This window comes from Vigna unguiculata, chromosome 4 (genome assembly GCF_037176805.1).
Source record: "Vigna unguiculata cultivar grain cowpea cultivar isolate G323 ecotype 2 chromosome 4, ASM3717680v1, whole genome shotgun sequence".
Lineage (NCBI taxonomy): Eukaryota > Viridiplantae > Streptophyta > Magnoliopsida > Fabales > Fabaceae > Vigna > Vigna unguiculata.
Window position 1 is genome coordinate 45,001 of NC_140795.1, and position 7,500 is coordinate 52,500.

Below are 7,500 nucleotides of genomic sequence, written 5' to 3' on the forward strand. Positions count from 1 at the left end.
AATCTCCCTGTGCTTCAGGACCCCACAGTAACAACAAAGAGTGTGCTAAACTATTAGCGGGAGTGGAAACTGCAGCGGTTAAGAAGTTGCAGCCTTCTAAATAAGAACTTGCCAAGCCGTGAGTATACCATGAAGTTACAAAGGTCGTACCTGTAAACCAACCCCCCAAGGCGAAATAGGCGCAAGGAAAGAGTAATAGACCGGACCAACCCACAAAAACGAAACGGTCCCTCCGCAACCAGTCATCCATAATATCAAATAAATCATTTTCATCTTTGGTAAATTTACCAAGAGCTATAGTCATAGCGATCCTCCTATTCAACTACTTCAACCATTTCCCAACACCTCATAGAGCATTTTCAGAGATGGGACGGACCTTGATCATTTATCTCTATTCATTTCTCTCTCTATATATATATAGAATATATAAGTATACTTTCCCTTGTTTTCTAATCGGTTTCGAATAAAAAATCATTTATGGGTCTATTGATATCTAGGGCAAATCCATGAACTCGATGTGGTTATTCCTTATCTATTCTTAAAAATCTTCCAAGTCATCAATCATAAAATCTGCTATGACTCCAAAATCCGATAGAAATTTTTTTTTCAGAACTGTTCAAGAAACAAATGATCCCCTGTTTCACTTCTTATACCTAGCGGATCTTCAGACATATTTCTCTCCTTTCATCAAAGAAACTTATTCTTGAAGTTTGGTTGTGAATTGACTTCTATTTTGTCTAGGAAACTACTGTAGGATCATAGGTTTTCTAAATTTCTATTTCATTTACAGTTTTTTCTTTAGTATTTCATTTTTTTTTATAAATACTATAATAAAAAGAAAAAACTGTAAATGAAAGTTTTTGTCTCATATATATGAATTGCTGGAAAAATATCGTACACATCGATATGAAAAGAAACTATTTGATATGTGAAGACATAATTTAATGTATTTTTCTATTATTTCTATAAGATTCTATCTAATCTTATAGAAATAATAGAAATTTATGGAAAAAAATATGTTTCATTTTAATTTTAAAAAAACTTGTTTGGTGGAACTTGAAATTCGTATTAAGGCCCTTCTGAGTAAAGAAAAGGCATAACCTTTTTTCTTAGTTCAGAAACAAGAAGATTTCATTGGAAATATTCAGAGATTCTTAGGGAGTCTAAACGAAAAAAGTCTTAAAAAGAAAAAAAATTGTTCGAATTGAATCTTTATCAAATTTGAATATCAGAATAGTAGATATAAATATAATTCAACGGGTTAGGTCCACTTACTTTTTTTTATTTTTCCATTATTGAATTTTACACTTTTTCTTTTTTATTACAAATAGAAACTTTTTCAAAATATCAAGAATCTTTTTATTCTTCCTTCAAATAGAAAGACTATTGCTTTTGAAAAAAAAAGTAAAAAGCCCCTTATCGGATTTGAACCGATGACTTACGCCTTACCATGGCGTTACTCTACCACTGAGTTAAAAGGGCCCTTTTTCTTTCTTTCAATTTCTAAATAAGGAACTAGCATGACTAGTACATATATTTGTTACTGTGTATACTTATTCTATAAATTTATATAAATTATTTCTATAAATTTATATAAATTATATAAATTAAATGATATAAATGGGATTAGAATACATGTACATCAATATCTATTATTTGTATAATGACTCATCAAAGAACAAAAAATTGGATTTACCTAGTGAATAGAATATAGTTAAAAAAAAGAATTGATTAAGATTGGATTTGATCCATATCAAATATATTATTTCAAAATGGATTCTTGAAGTCATTCTAATCATAACACTAAATTCTTTTTATTGATACATAAATGTACTCACAAAATAAAATATTTCATCGAAACATTGATAAAATCGAATCATTGATAAAATGGATTCAATATGTTCTGTCCCTAAACCAAATTTTTATTTTTTTATTGAAAAATTCTATTTTCCAAAGTTTTTTTTCTTAGTATTAGATATAAATCTACCTATCGAATCTTAGTATTAGTAATAAATGATAGAAATGAAGTTTTAACCTCTCGTCCTTTGCAACAAACGAATCATTCCTGTGAAGAATTTTCTCTTTATTGGAACATTACTTCTTTTTTTTTCTTATTATGACTGGAATAAAAAAATTTAGAAATATAAATGATTAATAAAAAATTTCTATGGAATTATGAAAGAACGAAAAATATTTTTTTTTATCGAATCATATCATTATATTGACAATTGCAAAAAACTGTTCATACTATGAACGTAGTATAATGGCGGTCGGGCAAGTATGCCCCCATCGTCTAGTGGTTCAGGACATCTCTCTTTCAAGGAGGCAGCGGGGATTCGACTTCCCCTGGGGGTAGGGTGTTACGAAAGGAAGTTGATCAAAAATTTTCAATAAAAACTGAAATGTATTCTTCCTATTGTGCTGGGTCGATGCCCGAGCGGTTAATGGGGACGGACTGTAAATTCGTTGGCAATATGTCTACGCTGGTTCAAATCCAGCTCGGCCCAAGAATTTGCCGATCCACTATGAAATTCTATAACCCATTTATAGTTCTCTGGAAATGACTGATGTGCTATGATACGGAAGAATCAAAATATTAAACATATCTAAGGTTATTTCTTTTTTTTCTGTATTCCATATTTCTTTCCACAAATTCAAAATCTTGTTAATAATCGGTATTCATGTCAAGATCTGTAAGTAGAAAATATAAGGAAAAATTGAAAAAAAAAATATTTTTTTTTCATTGATTCAATTTTCAATCGATTTGTTAATAGAATAAGAATAAGAAACGGATTACGAGTAATTTGTGTCGATCTCACTAAAGTGGATATCGATATACATATCAATATATAAAAAAATGCGCTTTTTTCATTTACAACAAAAAGGTTCGAATCCGAAATAGAAAAAGAAAAGGTTTGACAGAAACGGTCCGTAAAAATATTTATACAGTACACCCCTTTCCCTGGGATTGTAGTTCAATTGGTCAGAGCACCGCCCTGTCAAGGCGGAAGCTGCGGGTTCGAGCCCCGTCAATCCCGTTGGATATAAATCCAAAAAAATAAAAAATAAATTCCTTTTTTGTGTATTTGTAGGGAATCAAATTGATAAACAAAATTTTATTTGGGGCCCCCCCCTGCTTTTTCATTTGTTTCGCCGAAAAAGGAAGGAAAGGGATTTTGGACTTTCATCAAGAATAAATGTTTTTTTGTTTTATTTAGTATGGATAAAAGATCTTCCTATGTTATACTATTTCATGAGTTGATTTGATAGCTCAGATTTTGTGATTCATGATATTGATCCGATTTGATATCATTGAAATCCAATTTATACCATTGTTGAAAGATTGAACATTTCTATGGGATTAAATCCCGAATTTTTTTTTTAGAAATTTAAGAGAAATAGAACATAATAAAGATTATGGAAGTAAATATTCTCGCATTTATTGCTACTGCACTGTTTATTCTAGTTCCTACTGCTTTTTTACTTATAATTTATGTAAAAACGGTAAGTAAAAGTGACTAATTTCACTGAAATATGATTTCTTCATTTTTATGAATGATTTAAAAAAATGATCGTACAATCAGCGTAATCCAGATAGTAGAAATCAATTTGATTTCTACTATCTGAGAATTGCGTCCAATTTTTTTTTTCAGATTCTTTTTACAAACAATTCCGGTATCTTAGGAAAAAAAGGGGGTAAAAAAACAGGAATGGTTATTACACGGTCCGCCATTTTCCATATATATATATATCTATATAACCAGGTTAAGCGTCAGTTCATCGAAATAGAAATTTTAAGAAAAATTTGATTGGAATAGGAATCCATTTCTTCTTCTTTTTGATTCCCTTGTTTTTCTCAAAATAGGAATATGGGAATAATGAAAATATTTGTTTGATTGAAAGAGTATTTTCAATTCCTATAAGATACATAGAATACATTACACTACTAAAATATAATAGAATCAAGATAGATTTTCTATTTGAACTCAATTAATTAGTATTAGTTTAAATGAAATATTTTCATTCAATAGTTTCGAAATTCAAAAATTCAGGTAGAAATCAACAAGGTTACTTGGATCCCTTAACTCAATTTTTAGTATCCCTATAGCCCACTTCTTCCCCATACTACGAGGGAAAGGGAAAATGAAAAAACTACCATTAAAGCAGCCCAAGCAATACTTACTATATCCATGTAAATTTTGTCTCCTATCTCTATAAATATGAAGGAACTATTTCATTATTTTTTCAAATTTTTTATTCTATTCTTTTTTTTGTATTATTCGCTAAAAATACTATACTATAATAGTGGAATTGCTATTACAGAGTCAAAAAAAGGATTCTGGGCTAACATCATTCACGAAAAACAAGAATTCATTCTATTTATTAGTTATTAGAACATCTAAAAAGTTTTTTTTGATTATTTTTAGTAAAATCATAAAACATTAAACATAAAAAAATTATAGGAAGTTATAAGTCAATGAATGTTACTACCAGGTGGGAATATTAAGATTTCTCTTTTATCATTTCCTTAAGGATTTCATAAAAAAAGAATCAAGACAGATTCATTTGCATACTTATACTCTTCTTTCTATTTGAAATAGTCCCTTAAATGTCTCCCAATTCGTTCTCTAAAATAATTAAAAAAACTTTTTTTCTTTTCTATTCGATTTTAGAATCAAAACTTTTTAATTTTATTAGAATATAGAATATGAAAATCTAAAGAATACTTTTTTTGAATATTACGAAAGCGAATTAGCTAAATTAAAGCTATTAAATAGAATTGATCTAAATAAATAATATTGATAAAATGTGGAAGCACTCATAAACTTTAAATTAGTCTGTATAGAAGGTTTTTCTTCTGCCTTTTCTCTACCTAAAAATGGACTTTCCTATCCGACTTATTCTTAATCCAATCTAATAAAAGACCCAGTCAGGAGACAGACACTACAATAGTTGTGTAGTGAACGAACTATCATTTCTAAATTTATGGATTCCTTTTCACTACTAGAATCTTTCCTTGAATTCGAGACAAAAATATTTACAACATTTTTTAAGCTACTGATGCTTATAATTTCGAATCAAACGCAATTCTCAAGACTCCTTTTCCCTCGCTTGCTTCTGTTGGAAAAAAAGTTTTCTAAAAAAACGTAATATAATCTTTCATTTACAGTTTCTTATCGATCAGGCGACACCCGGATTTGAACTGGGGAAAAAGGATTTGCAGTCCCCCGCCTTACCACTCGGCCATGCCGCCAATAAAAATATAGATATGAAGTTTTTGAGAATACTCCCCCCTTTTCTTTCTATTGAAAAATTGAAAAACAATCTTGAGACAAATCGCAACCGTTAACTATTCTTTTATGAATTATTCTTGAATATTTGAATAGAAATTTTTTTTTCTTAATGAGATCAGAAAATAAAAATTGATACATAACCAATCAATATTGCTTTTTTTTTTAACTTTGTTCATTCTAATTATAACAGCAACTTTCAATATATGTAAACCCTAGAATATCAATTTGATCTGTTACACAGATATTATCTAATCGAGTATCTTATCCATATCTATATAGATATAGAATACCAATACTATACGGTATTTTCAAGAAATTATCGTGCTTATTCTTTTTTTACAATTTTCAATAGAAAATTTGTAAAAATTCACACAACATGTTATGTGTTTGTTATCCTGAACAAATATGACTGCAATAAAGTTAGAGACAGATCTATAGCTGCAGTTAAATATATGCATGTTTCAAAAATACAAGCCTTATTACATTACACATAACATACTCTAATCATATTCTCCCCAATTCTCTCCAAAATACTTCACTTCAAAATATATCTTTTCTTGACAATTTCGAATGGATTTTTTTTTGTATCCAATTGAATTTGAATATGTAATATCATAATAATGATAGAAATGAAATGCATTTTTTTAGATTCCTAAAAAAAATATTGAAATGCCCGTAGAAATTTCCAATCCTTTTTTAGATTAGACTTTCGATTCTATCTGTTTGTTTTGTTGCAAATTCCTTCGAAGTTGAGTATCAAATTCTAATATTTCTTTCTCTTTTCATAATAGGTATTTCATACACTAAGAAATATTTGATACACGGGATTAGGTAAGATTTCATGTAATTCAGTATAAAGAATAGAAATTCCAATATTGCTAAATGGATTCATGTGATTTGATGAAGCATGACAGCAAATCGTGGAATATTTTTCGATAAAATTCACGGGGAAATTGAAAATGCTTGGGAGTGAAAATGAAGAAATGTCTACACTACCTGGATTGAATCAGATACAATTTGAAGGGTTTTGTAGGTTCATTGATCGGGGCTTAACAGAAGGGCTTTTTAAGTTTCCAAAAATTGAGGATACAGATCAAGAAATTGAATTTCAATTATTTGCCGAAACATATCAATTATTAGAACCCTTGATAAACGAAAAAGATGCTGTATATGAATCACTTACATATTCTGCTGAATTATATATATCCGCGGGATTAATTTGGAAAAGTAGTAGAGATATACAAAAACAAACTATTTTTGTTGGAAATATTCCTCTAATGAATTCTCTGGGAACTTCTATAGTAAATGGAATATACAGAATAGTAATCAATCAAATATTGCAAAGTCCTGGTATCTATTACCGTTCAGAATTGGACCCTAACGGAATTCCGGTCTATACTGGCACTATAATATCAGACTGGGGGGGTAGATTAGAATTAGAGATTGATAAAAAAGCAAGGATATGGGCTCGTGTGAGTAGGAAACAGAAAATATCTATTCTAGTTCTATCATCAGCTATGGGTTCGAATTTAAGCGAAATTCTAGAAAATGTTTGTTATCCTGAAATTTTCGTGTCTTTCCTAAATGATAAGGATAAAAAAAAAATTGGGTCAAAAGAAAATGCCATTTTGGAGTTTTATCGACAATTTGCTTGTGTTGGCGGAGATCCGGTATTTTCTGAATCTTTATGGAAAGAATTACAAAAAAAATTTTTTCAACAAAGATGTGAATTAGGAAAAATTGGTCGACGAAATATCAACCAAAAGCTTAATCTTGATATACCCCAGAACAATACATTTTTGTTACCGCGAGATATATTGACAGCTGCGGATCATTTGATTGGCATGAAATTTGGAATGGCTCTACTTGACGATATAAATCATTTGAAAAATAAACGTATTCGTTCTGTAGCAGATCTATTACAAGATCAATTTGGATTGGCCCTGGTTCGTTTAGAAAATATGGTTAGAGGAACTATATGTGGAGCAATTAGACATAAATTGATACCGACTCCTCAGAATTTGGTGACTTCAACTCCATTAACAACGACTTATGAATCTTTTTTTGGATTACACCCATTATCTCAAGTTTTGGATCAAACTAATCCATTGACGGAAATAGTTCATGGGAGAAAATTGAGTTATTTGGGCCCTGGAGGATTGACGGGGCGAACTGCGAGTTTTCGGATACGAGATATCCACCCTAG

The 7,500-nt window shown here is 29.8% G+C and overlaps 2 non-coding genes across 2 annotated transcripts; both read right to left on the reverse strand.

Moving 5' to 3' along the window:
* Nucleotides 1–1,410: 1,410 nt before the first annotated feature.
* On the reverse strand, nucleotides 1,411–1,482 carry TRNAT-GGU (transfer RNA threonine (anticodon GGU)). The gene has a single exon. It is a non-coding gene; the product is annotated as a tRNA-Thr (tRNA).
* A 3,701-nt stretch (nucleotides 1,483–5,183) lies between these two features.
* Nucleotides 5,184–5,254, reverse strand: TRNAC-GCA (transfer RNA cysteine (anticodon GCA)). Its single transcript has one exon. It is a non-coding gene; the product is annotated as a tRNA-Cys (tRNA).
* Nucleotides 5,255–7,500: the final 2,246 nt, after the last annotated feature.